We start from the raw sequence: 13,053 nt of genomic DNA, 5'->3' as shown, positions 1-13,053 counted from the left end.
ATCTCTTTCTAGTGGTTTTGTTTCTCTTTGTTTTCACTGGTTAACTTTCCAAGGAGAACTGATAACATAATCCCAAATAAAGCCTGTGGATCAGGGGGCCCTGATACCCTGGGGGCCCCTGGGTTAGTCGTGTTATCAATGATCAGCGGTGAGATTTATGTGTTGGGAGCTAAAAAATATCTCTAAAAACCGGAGCTTCTGAGTGGTACGTGAAGGCAGCATCCTGCAGCATCTGAAGGGGAGGCTGAGCAGCGCGCACACGCGCGTTCAGTCTGTTTACACCGCGTGAAGCCTTCAGGTGGTCCCACTCTGAGGTGTCCGCGCATCACATCCTCAGGAGGAATAAAAGAAGCTCAGAGAGCCGCGTCCACGCTGAACCTGCGCCGGGTGAGTCTCAGAGGTTTCCCCCTGAAGGGATGTCGGGATGCGCGTCCTGACGCGCCGCTGGTGCGCCGCTGGCGCCTTAAGGGAAATGAGTTGTGTTGGATTAGAATGGAGACTCTAACATGTTGGTTCCACATTTAAATGAGGCTTCTTCACGTTTCTATGAGTGTGATTTGTTCCACATGTGTTCCTGCTGATGGGCTGGTGTTCGGAGGGTTGTTGGAGCGGATTAGTGATGTTCGGAGGTTTCCCGATGCGTCGCTGAGGTGTTTCAGAGGAGTTTAGGAGCTCCTGAGGTGGTCACTGAGGTGGTCACGGGGCATATAGTTGTGGTTTGGGTTATAAAGGAGGTTTCAGGGTCCATGAGGTCAAAGTTATAAGTTTTCATGGCTTTCGTGAGATTTCAGGTGTCATCCTGTGGGTTCTGAGCACCGAGTCAAACTTTTTCTAAGTTTGGTTCTCGTGTCTGTGATTTATTTGGAGTCATCATTCACGTGTCTGTGAGTGATTTAAATAAGTTTTATTGATGATACCCACATTTATTTTCCACTAAAGTCTAAGCACAGGTGTTATTAACCATTTCTCACATCCTGTTTGTGTCTTGTACTTTATTTTCATTTAATTTAATCTCATTTTGTTTTAAAGCCTATTTTTAAATGCTGTTAATTATATTTTAACACCGTTTTGGCAATTTTTACAAGCAGTTCAGATAGTTTTTTTTTGTTTGTTTGTTTGTTTTGCCTTTCTGCCGTTGAGAGCCATGAAATAATTGTCATCTTTCCGGTAACTGCTGGTTTTTGCGGAGGCTGCTCCGCTCGGAGCTGCCGCCTCTCCCCAGATGTGATGCAGGTACCGCGGCTGAGTTCAGAGCGTACAGTGCGTCTGTGTCCCCGGTGGCAGCAAACCTCCCCCCATTGTCTCAGGCCTTCCTGTTATGGAGGTCAGCACCCCTCTGCCGTACAGTCCGTCTGTGGGACCCCCGCTTCCTGCCCCCTCTCCCTGTCTCTGTGTTTAGATTGTTGTTTTCCTGCCGGCTCTGTGTCACTCTGTTGTTTCTCAGATGTTTCACTTGTTTTTGTGGAAAAAAAAAACAGCTGCAGGGTTTGTGTGTGAGAGGCAGGAGTCAAATCCTCTGAAACATATCAGAATATATATGTATAAATCCACATATAACGCATTCAGTTTTTATGTTTAGGGGGAAACTACTCGATGAGCAGAACATTTGAAGCCATAGGCAGCAAAAAGTGTCCCAAATGCTCCGATTTTTTATTTATTTATTTATTTTTAAACATATCTTTATTGCTTTTTCAGAAAAGAAAAGCTTAGTACAGAAGCATGAAAGCGCCTTATATTACACAGAAGGTGGTGAACAAGCAAAAAAACAACCATACAGCAAAAACCCACACAGTGAAAGAAAAGAACAAAAAAAAAACAAAAAAACCAAACAAACAGGAAAACCTGAAAAAATCTATTAAAAACAGATTAATATTAAGTACAGACAAGGACCGAAACAAAAAGAAACCACACAGCGACATTAGAAGCTGTTCATCAGTTAAAGGGATAAGCAGATATCAGTGTTACTATGATGTTTAGTTGGTTTCATAACTCAAAGTGTGGCTCCCTCTGGGGATGTCAGACCAGACTCTCCAGACCAATATAATCTAAAAATAGATTCCAAGTTTTATACAATAAATGCTCCGATTCAGTTTATTTTCTGCCTTTTTCCATTTCAGTTGAATTTTTAACTATTGTGGGGATAACATAAGCAATCTCAATAGGTTTTCCTCCACTGTGGTAATGGCATTTAAAAAAAAATCATTTATTCGGCTGTAAAGCATCTTAAACTGGATAAAAGGGACTAAAAAATGTTTTCCTCTTGCCTGAAAAACGAGCTTTAAGAGTCCAGAGGTTGTGGAAATGTAAAACCAACGCAGAGAGGCTGACTGGAACTTAAATAGGTCATATTGTGCTTTGTTTTTCATCCGTTTCCGCCGGCGTTTTAGAGCTTTTGGGCGTGACAGAAGTCTGTGGAAGTCCACACCAGAGGGAGCTACTCTCTCCCACAGAAGATGCTGATCCTGAAGGCTTCACCTGTTGCTTAATGACATCACCACGGAACACATGTGCATAACATCTGCCTCAGGGGCAGCTGAACTCTGCTGCTGTTGGCCAATCAGCTGGCCGATCAGCTGGCCGATCAGCTGACCAATCAGCTGGCCAATCAGCTGATCGGTCAGAGCAGACTTTAGTTTCAGGAGGGCAGGCCTTAAAGGGGCAGGTGGCCTTCATGTTCATAAATGATGTTGCTGATATGGGATGTCATACAGCTTCATGTCAAAAGAGGCGAACTGTCCCTTTAACGTCAGCTGGTTTGGGTAAAAGTGCAGAGCAGGATGATGCCCCCAAAAAGCCTGGGTGTGCAGTAACGGCACCTTTTCATGGGACCAGGCTGAGATGGGACTGAACTCAGAGTTCTTGGTTTCTTACATTTTCTAGTTTCTCAGTTTTCTTTTTTGGATTTCAGCAGGTTTCTTTTCTACGTGCCTGAATGAGACATTTTAGACACGCGGTTAGATTCAATCCTTCCAGAATAAAGCGGGTAATTTAGCTGATAAACGCTGTTGTACTCGCTGTGATCTCAGTCAGAACAACTCGTGTCAAACCAAACAATTGGGTTGGGTTTGGTACGCTGGCAAAAAAGAAGTCCAATGTCCAATACCTGAAGATTGCGTTTTGATGGTTTATTTTTCCAGCTGGCAAGCAAATAATACAGATCCAACTTTTCTTTGTCCTCTGCTGCTTCTCCTGCTCTGGTAAAAAAAACCATAAGCCCCACCCCAATCCATCCTGGTCCTATACCAGTCTCTATACTCATAGGACATGATCCCACAGTTCTTCCTGTCTAACTTAAAGCAAAGAAACAAAAAACAAACAATTATTAACCTACAAATAAACTCTGTGAATAACCCCCCAAAATATAAAGTAACCCAAGAATAAATTTGAACAAAATTCAAAGTAATGAAGATAAGGAATAAATAGCTCCAACACAGCTGTTCAGGTGGTCTGAAACAGGAAGAACTGAATTAGGAAAGTGCTCGTAGATCGATTCATCAGGTTATTTAGAGAAGCGCGACGAGCTTTAAGCACTGCCAGAGCTCGGTGTCTGTAAGTGGAGCCCATTGAAGCTACTTGACTCCCTCTCAGTCGGAGCAGAGACGTGAAGTGAGAGGCGTTTCACAACAGCTTTATCACGCCGGCCGCTGAGTGAAGTGTTAAAAAGGAGGAAGAGCGAGTGTCAGCCGGAGGTTTGCAGCTCGACAGAAAGGCAGAAAGGCAGCTGGTTCTGGACCACAGGCAGACTCTGTGGAGCGCCCTGCAGACTTTCCTCTGTTTTTAAAAGCCACAGGGAGCCGACCGGCACATCACCCCACACCATAGGATCAACAAGGCTGCAGATAAAAGTCTTATCTGATGGCTGCCGGCCAAAGAGAGGGAAGCTCAAAGCCGACCGGGCTGCAGCTTCTCCTGAGAAGCATCACTTTCTCTCCCGACCGGCTTTTTGCTTCAGTCTGGAACACTCAGAGCGAGCAGCAGTGAAATCTGATGTTGTACTCAGAGACAGAAACAGATGTGCTGACCTCAGGAAACCCCGAGAAGGAAGATGTTATCAGTCCACATCACCGCATGTCATGCAAAACAAAACAAGATCTCGTTTTTGGTTGCCTCAGCAGCACAGAGAGAAGTCTGTGAGCCTTTAAACTACGTCTTTCTGACTGCTTTTAAAGTGCACCGCCCTTCTTTGTGCACGTTCTGGGAGGGAAACCCGACTCCTCCAGACTGTGAAAAACTAAGATAATTATGTAAGATAGAGAGATGAGCTGCTGAGGCTTCAGCTGGTGACTGTGGTCATCATGAATGAGCCTGATCTCTTTCTGGATTCCCTGATGGGTTCAACAGGAGCCGTCAGATCCAGATGTGGGTCCAGCTGAGCGTCTTTAAATGACTTTAACCGTCCGACAGTGAACCCTCCCCTTCGGGGAAACCAATGTTTGGCACCTCTGTTTGTGTTTGGTGTGAAAAAGCAAACAATTAGTTTTCCCTTTTTAAAGAATCTGATGGTGTGTGTTGGTCCTGGCAGTACTTTCTCATTCTGTGAAAACAGAATACAAATCTCCGTGAAGCTTTTATTCGACCTTTGACCCTCGCTGTGCTTTGACTTCTCGTCCCCGCTGCGTCGGAAGGACGCACGGCGGCCGTCAGAGTGACTTACGAGCTGTGGGCGGCGGGTCTCTGATGGGGAACCTGACGGCGTTCAGAGAGTCAGGAGGACGGACGGGACGCGTTTCACAGAGTCCCTCGTAAACCTTTTATGTCGTCAGTCTGCAGGTTAACGTCAGTGTGGGGAGAAACGTGCTGAAAGCATAACGACCTGCTGATAAATGTCGGTGGAACTTCAGCCTCTGAGGCCTCTGAGGCCGCTGGAAACGATGGTTTCTGTTACCGTGTGCAGCGTTCATTCAGCCGTAAGCTCACCCAGAACGCTGCTGCTGGAGTTTTAACCCGGACTGAGAGATCTGAACACATCACAGCAGCTCATGGTCAGATTCTGCAGAACTTTAACATCAATTATCACAGTTATGCAGACGATACACAGCTTTATGTGTCTCTGTCACCATGGTGACTGCAGCCCAGCAGACGCACTGTGTCAGCGTCTGGAGGAAGTAAACACCTGGATGAGAGAGAATTTTCTACAGTTAAATGAAGACCTGCAGATTACAGTGTGACGCCCTCATGTCATCAGACTTTCATGTTTCAGTCCTGGTTCTGTTGGACCTCAGCGCTGCGTTTGATACTGTAGATCACAGAATCCTGTTGCACAGGCTGGAAAACTGGGTTGGACTTTCTGGAGCGGTCCTTAACTGGTTCAGGTCCTACTTAGAAGGCCGGAGTTATTTTGTTACAGTTGGCAGCTATGAATCTGAGCGAGTGGCCATGACTTGTGGAGTCCCCCAGGGGTCAATTCTTGGACCTCTTCTGTTTAACTTGTATATGCTCCCTTTGGGTCAGATATTGCAGAATTTTAACATCAATTATCACAGTTTATGCAGACGATACACAACTTTATGCGTCTCTGTCACCATGATGACTGCAGCCCAGCAGACGTACTGTGTCAGTGTCTGGAGGAAGTAAACACCTGGATGAGAGAGAATTTTCTACAATTAAATGCTATTTTAATGCTTCTTCCACTCCCTGCTGCAATGCTTTTATTTTGTGTAAAGCACTTCGAATTGTTTGTACATGAAATGTGCTATATAAATAAATTTGATTTGATCAGATCAGATTTTTTTTTTATTGTCATGCATACACACAAAATTTGTCCTCTGCTTTTAACCCATCCAGGTTGGCACCTGTTTGACACACACATGCACACGCACACGCACACGCGCACGCACACGCGCACGCACACGCGCACGCACACGCGCACGCACACGCACACGCACATGCACATGCACACGCACACGCACATGCACACGGTCACACACTCAGAGACAGATGCCAACCTGGAGTGGTGGGCAGCCATTCAGTGCCCGGGGCGCATGGGGGGTACGGTGCCTTGCTCAAGGGCACCTCAGCCGAGACAAGGAGGTGGACTGACACCCCTCCAGCTATCAGTTCCACCAGTCTTTTTAGAGTGGCGAGAGTGGGAATCGAACCGCCAACCTTCCGGTTATTGGACGACCAACTCTAACCAACGAAGACCAAACTGAGATCATTCTGTTTCATCATCATCAACCATCAAACTTTATTATATAGCCTTTTAACACAGCCGTAGCTGAAACAAAGTGCTGTACAACACAAAATAAAACAAGGCTTAAAACACAAGAACAATGTAAAAACAACAACAATATTAAAATAATAAAAACAATAAAACAATACTAGAAACAGCGTCTCATGCTGGGTTAAAAGCCAGGGAATAAAAATGGGTCTTAAGACGGGTTTTAAAAATTGGCAGTGCAGGGGCCTGTCTAATGTGAAGCGGGAGGTCGTTCCACAGTTTCGGACCGGCAACAGAAAAGGCTCTGTCTCCTCTGAGCTTCCGCTTGGCCCTCGGTACCTCCAGGAGCAGCTGATCAGCTGACCTGAGGCACCGGGCAGGGGCATAAGGATGGAGCAGCTCAGAGAGGTAAGGCGGGGCGAGTCCATTTAAAGATTTAAAAACAAATAAAAGAATCTTAAAATGGACTCTAAAATGCACAGGCAGCCAGTGGAGGGAGGCTAAAAAGGGAGTGATGTGCTCCCTCTTACGTGTTCCAGTTAGGAGGCGAGCGGCAGCGTTTTGAACCAACTGGAGACGTGTGAGGGAGGACTGGCTGACTCCAAGATAAAGTGCATTGCAGTAATCCAGCCGTGATGTGATGAAGGCGTGGATTACTGTCTCAAAGTACGAGCGTGCGAGGAATGGCTTCACCTTTGCCAGCTGCCTGAGATAAAAAAAGCTGGACTTCACAACTGCACAAATTTGCCGGTCCAATTTAAAATCACTGTCCATCTTAAAACCCAAGTTTGTGACTGTTGGCTTCCTGTATTGCACCAAGGGGCCCAAGTCAACAGGAAGGGATTCACAGGAGCCACTGGGACCAAACACCATCACTTCTGTCTTCTTCTCGTTAAATTTTAAAAAGTTTAAGGACATCCAGACTTTAATGTCTTCAAGACATAACAGAAGTGGTTTCAGAGAGAAAGCATTTTTCTTCTTTAGGGGCACATAGATCTGGCTGGGAGCAAAGAGAAGAGGGTCAGCGTTGGTAAATATCTTGAGACTCGGGACCTTACAATCACTGACCAAGTTGGTAACCTGGGAGTGTTGATAGACTCAGATCTGACTTTCAGCAGCCACATCAAAGCTGTCACCAAGGCAGCTTTTTACCACCTCAGAAACATCAACAGAATTAAAGGTTTCCTCTCCCAAACAGACCAAGAGAAACTCATCCATGCATTCTTTGTTCTTCTTCTTCTTCTTCTGAACTCTGACCGACTCGGCCACTCTCGCTTTTCTTCCTTTTCGTCTCTGCATCTCATTCATTTCAGCTGAAGCTCTGCAGAATCTGGTTGTTCGGGACCCCGTGGCTGCGCTGGGTGTTCTGGAGGTGTGTGAGCCGCTAATAAACGAGCCGAGGCGTTTCATTGAAAGAGAAGAGAAAGCTGACTTCGGTCATTAAGGGTGACGGGGTAACCTTAGGCTGGTGTGGGCGCAGCTGTGCTGGGGTGTAACATGTTGTTTTACCATCCATCAGACTCAAAAAGTGACATTCCCACATGCAGAATGTACATTAGCACGTATAACAGCCATCTATGCTGCAGAGTCCGTGGGAGTCGATGCAGATGTTTTAGGCATCAACTCAGAAGACTCAGTTACTGTATGTCAGTTAAATAAATAAGATGAGTTCATGTTTTCAGTTCAAGTGCACCGATAAATCCAAAGGGTCAGAAACCGTGTCACAGAGGTCGAAGGGGAAACTTTAATGGAGGCTGGGAGCAATTTATGGTGAAGACGAGCGAAACCCAAAAGCTTTTGTTGCTGGATGGATGGAAGTGATGCAGAGAAACGAGTGTTTCTCTGTGTTTGCTTTAACCCTCCTGTTGTCTTGCAGGTCAAAAGAGACCCACCACCATGTTTAGCTGTAGAAAAAATACCTTAAACTATCTTTTTCCAACTTTAAATTTTATGAATTTTCCTAAAGGGACCCCATCATTAGCCCCTTAACGCCTGAATTTATATAGCTGTATATAAAAAAATGTTTTGTGTGTGTTTTAGCCTTTAAGTAGATGGTAAATAATGCTGAGATTATTAATTTCACTTTTGCACAAAAAATAAATCGAAATTTTGGTATGTTGCGACACCAGGCATAATGGACAATAATAAGATAACAAAATCTGCAACAGAACAATCGCTGCAGATTTTATATAAATCTGCAACAGGAAATAAGTCCGTCACTTTGCGGTCCCACTAGAAACAAGTGCTTGTCGAAGGTTCCTAGGTCAGTAGTGAATATGAACTAACCGGCATTGGGGGAATAAAGATGCTATCTCAGCTGGTTGATTGAGTCAAACGGTTTGTAGCTTATATGCGACAATAAGCGTTAAGGGGTGAGAAAAAGTCACACTTTATTTTTGTTTATGTTTCCATGTGGGCTGTACACCACTAGGGTACAAAGATGGTCTTATGGGTCATTTCTGACCCGTGAATTATAAAAACATTTAAACACCAGAAAAAAGTTCACTGTTTTTATTTTCCCTTTCAATATAATTAATTCAGAAGTAATTACTTCACATTTATATAATAGCAATAATAAACCTTTATTATGTAAAAGAAAACTGAGAAAACAAGAAAACTGTTGGTCTGACTGACAGTTGGTTTGTGGTAAAAAAGAAAAAAAGTGTAATCCTGAAAACTGGTGATTGTCTTTTTGTATTGTGTAACAAAAAATACATGATAAAAAATGTATTGAATTGAGTTGAATAGATAAATAACAGGTGGTTTCATCATACAAAATAGATTTATCTGTGTCGCTTTTACTGAACCCTTCTCCACGTGTGCCATTCGTCTCATGCGTTATCTTTTGAGACAGATTTAACCTCCCGTTTTAAGCTGGATTTAACATTAAAACGGAAGAAAATATTGACCAACATAAGAGCAAAGGCAATAGATTTTTAAATAAAGTATCACGTCCATGGGGTTTTCCCCATGTCTTTAGTTCTGTTGAGTTTCATCACGTCTTAGTTTTAAGTTTCATGTTTAGTTTAGTTTTGCCGTTGTTCCCCATGTTCTGGTCATTAGTTTGCAAATATTTCCAAAAGTCTCGTTTTGGGATTCTTTTATTTAGTTGCAAATTGTGCCAAAGACATAAAATTGTCACTCAAAAACATCTCCAATAAAACTAATCCCAGGGGTCCATCTTTGATGATAACGATTCAGACCTTTTTTTTATAAAGACAACAACAACAAAGCAAAATAAATTCTCAGTTTCTAACCAAACTATTTATTTCTCAGTTATGCAGCTGAGTTGATGACTGGAGTTGGAACTGATCCTAAAACCTTCAGCCAGGAGCACCGAGGCGCTGGTGGAAAACGTTAGTCTGGAATCCTGAAGTATCCTGAATGCAGCTGGAAATGACACAGACTTCACCGGAGAATGTGTCACACGTTGGCTCCATTCTGTGGGGAATTTAGTTCGTTCTTCCTGCAGTACGTAGAGTTTTTATGGATATAATAAAGAGAAAAACAGGGAGGCGTTGATGAATTGTACCTAAGCCCTTCAGTCGGCTTTAACCTTGTAGCACCCACAGTTGCAGATATGCAACTGCCAATAAACCAAAAATATTGGTTTATTCCCACCCATTTTTACATAAAATGTAATGTAAAAAAATATTACACATGAATGTAAATAATTTATGTAAATTTAAAAAATCAAATAATGTAATGTAAATAAAAATATAAATAAAAATACAATGTAAATAAATAATGTAAATGAATAAAAGGCTTGTTGCATATCTGCAACTGTGGGTGCTACAGGGTTAAAACGCATGATTCATGTCCTGTTGATGGGACTTTTCATTCTGTTCAACACAAACCATTCGGGGGAAAAAGTGGAATTTTTCTTTAACATCTCCCGACGCCACAGACGGACTGTAAATCCCCCGACCACACAGCAGAGATGGCCCCGCCCCCCGGCTCCTGGCGGCTTGATACATAAAAGCAGTTTCTCAGGGTTTCGTCATGCCGCTGCTGCACATTCAGGCTGTTCTGTGTCGAGAATATGACATAAAACATTCAGATTAAAATGTCAGGAGGGTGTAAATCTTTAACACCCACAGAAAATATGCAGACAGCGTTGAAGAGCCCAGAAAAACATCCTCTTCCTCCTCTGTGAAAGGCTCTTTCTCAGTGAATGAATTCCCTCCTCTTCTTCCTCCGGCCCACAGTCATCCAGCTCCTGCTTTCAGAGGGTCTGAAGCTGAGGAATTCCCACCCTACAGCTGTGGGATGGGACACCGCTGCCATTAAAACAGATCTCCATGTGAACCCTGCACATGTGCAGCCACACACAGGAATTTGTTGTCATTTAGAAGAATAAAAGGTTGATGCGCAGGGCTGGAAACCAAAGTGTTTGCAGGGTGGTTAGAAGGTACATAACAGCAGCCAGGGAAATCAGTCACATCGTTTTAAGGTTCATAAACTGGTTTGGTGTTGCTTTAAAGGGACAGTTCGCCTCTTCTGACATGAAGCTGTGTAACATCCCATATCAGCAGCATCATTTCTGAACATCTTCTTACCCCCTGCTGCGTCCTGTGAGCAGAGTTCCAGCCTCGTTTTGGTGTTGATGAAGGTAGTCCGGCTAGTTGGCTGGGGTTTAAAAAATAAAGCGTTTTGCTTCTCAGAACAATATGCGTTCAACAGAGTAATACATTTGCATCACAAAATGGTTCATCCAGAAAAAGTCAGACCTCACAATCTCTTGGCCCTATTTTCTCTCCCTTCGTATCACTGCCTGCTGTGATACGAGTGATGCAGCAGAACGTGTTGTTCACATCTCAGAAGAAGCAGTTCAGTTCACATGGATTAAAATTTATCTCATTACACTTAATATAAGACACAACTGCCTAACAAATACCATTTCAGCCAGATATTTCACATGAAATGAGCTTTTTTCCCCATTTGAAGAGATTTTTAAGCTAATTTCGAGATCACTTTTAACTCAAAAGTCCTAAATATCACATTTTATTTCAAGAAATCTTGACAAGCCAATTTTCACTAGTTCCATTGGCAGATTTTTTTTTGCTTATTTCAAGCAAAAAGTGTCTTTTAACGTCTGTACGAAGGGAGAGAAAATAGGGCCAAGAGATTGTGAGCTCTGACTTTTTCCTGGAGAACCATTTTGTGATGCAAATGTATTACTCTGTTGAACGCATATTGTTCTGAGAAGCAAAACGCTTTATTTTTTAAACCCCAGCCAACTAGCCGGACTACCTTCATCAACACCAAAACGAGGCTGGAACTCTGCTCACAGGACGCAGCAGGGGGTAAGAAGATGTTCAGAAATGATGCTGCTGATATGGGATGTTACACAGCTTCATGTCAGAAGAGGCGAACTGTCCCTTTAAGTCTGCTCAACATTTTCAGCTCCCTGCATCCCCAGCTGAGCCTACGGGTAACACCGGTCCCCGACTCTTACCTTCCAGGTAGAATCTAAGGTTAACTGAGCTGGACTGAACTTGCATCCTTCAGAAAAACAACACAAACCTCAACAAGAACTCGAGGAATGAAAAAAACAACTTGGATCCTTGTTTTGAGAATTAGGTTTGCAGGAGGTCCACTCCTGCCCAGCATGCACCTGGCCCCCAGAAACAGCTCAGACAGAGCTGTTACATCAAACTCAGGGAATAAAACTCCACGAGTCAGAGAAACATTGGTTTAAACCAGGAGATGGTGTGTGTTGATGAGTGCCAGGAAGGATTTTAGGCTCAGAAACGGGAGCAGAACAGAGTTAACTCAGCTGCACCCGCCGTGTTATTCTGCTGTTACTGCTGTTATCTGAGAATCAAGGGACTTCTGCACAAATATCTACAGCTATTGTTGTTAACAACATGAATCAGGCAGGATTCAGGGAAAAAGAACGAAAGCCAAAACAGTCCAGAAGTCAGGACAGAAAGCTGGACCGAGTCAAAGTGACTCACTGAGCACAGGTGTGGAGGAAAGCAAAATGGGTTTAAAGAAAGGAAACACGACACAATGAGTTCAGCTGCAGCTCTGAGACTGCAGAGCAGGTTAAATGAGGTTAAACAGGTTAATCAATCTCTTGGCCCTATTTTCTCTCCCTTTGTATCACTGCCTGCTGTGCAGACCGAGCAGCAAACACCGTAACAGGTGCAGCTGTCGCTAGGTGGCTGAACGCATTGATATGAAGGGAGAGAAAATAGGGCCAAGAGATTGTGAGCTCTGACTTTTTCCTGGAGAACCATTTTGTGATGCAAATGTATTACTCTTTTGAACGCATATTGTTCTGAGAAGCAAAACGCTTTATTTTTTAAACCCCAGCCAACTAACCGGACTACCTTCATCAACACCAAAACGAGGCTGGAACTCTGCTCACAGGACGCAGCAGGGGGTAAGAAGATGTTCAGAAATGATGCTGCTGATATGGGATGCTACACAGCTTCATGTCAGAAGAGGCGAACTGTCCCTTTAAGAATAAAACCATTTTAATTTACGAAGGAACGATTTTGACTCCAAAAACTGTAAAGTTTGGAGTTTTCAGAGGTTTGACAAACGCTCTGAAGGAGGAAATGCTTTTTTTGTGTTTGTTCTCTGTTGTTGTTGCAGCGTATGAGTGTGCAGAGGTCCGTGTGAAACAGAGTCCATCATGACCGAGCGAGTCGTAAGCTCGAGACAATCCCTGCTGTGGAAGTCGGTGTGTGTGTTGGTCCTGCTGCTGTTAGGATGCACTGACTGTGCTGCTGTTTTTCCTTCCTCCTCTGCTGTTTCCTGACTGTGTGAAAGAGGCGGAAGAACAAGAAAAATGAACATTTCTACTCTTTGTTTGTGTTGCGCTCTGACTGTAATCCCCTCGTGTCTTCTTTATCTCGTCCGTGATCCTGTGATGTGTCACA

At 43.8% G+C, this 13,053-nt stretch overlaps 1 protein-coding gene across 1 annotated transcript in view; it reads left to right on the top strand.

The window, feature by feature from the left end:
• Positions 1–221: 221 nt before the first annotated feature.
• The window catches only part of LOC142376646 (semaphorin-3D), a 154,077-nt gene continuing 141,245 nt past the window's right edge, over positions 222–13,053 (top strand). The window contains exon 1 of the mRNA XM_075460087.1: positions 222–387. The gene's annotated coding sequence lies outside the window, so the exon portion shown is untranslated. The remainder of the gene's footprint in view (positions 388–13,053) is intronic.

Source organism: Odontesthes bonariensis, chromosome 3, assembly GCF_027942865.1.
Source record: "Odontesthes bonariensis isolate fOdoBon6 chromosome 3, fOdoBon6.hap1, whole genome shotgun sequence".
NCBI classification, from domain to species: domain Eukaryota; kingdom Metazoa; phylum Chordata; class Actinopteri; order Atheriniformes; family Atherinopsidae; genus Odontesthes; species Odontesthes bonariensis.
Note: the sequence above shows the minus strand (reverse complement) of the source record. Positions and strands in the feature narration are given on the sequence as shown.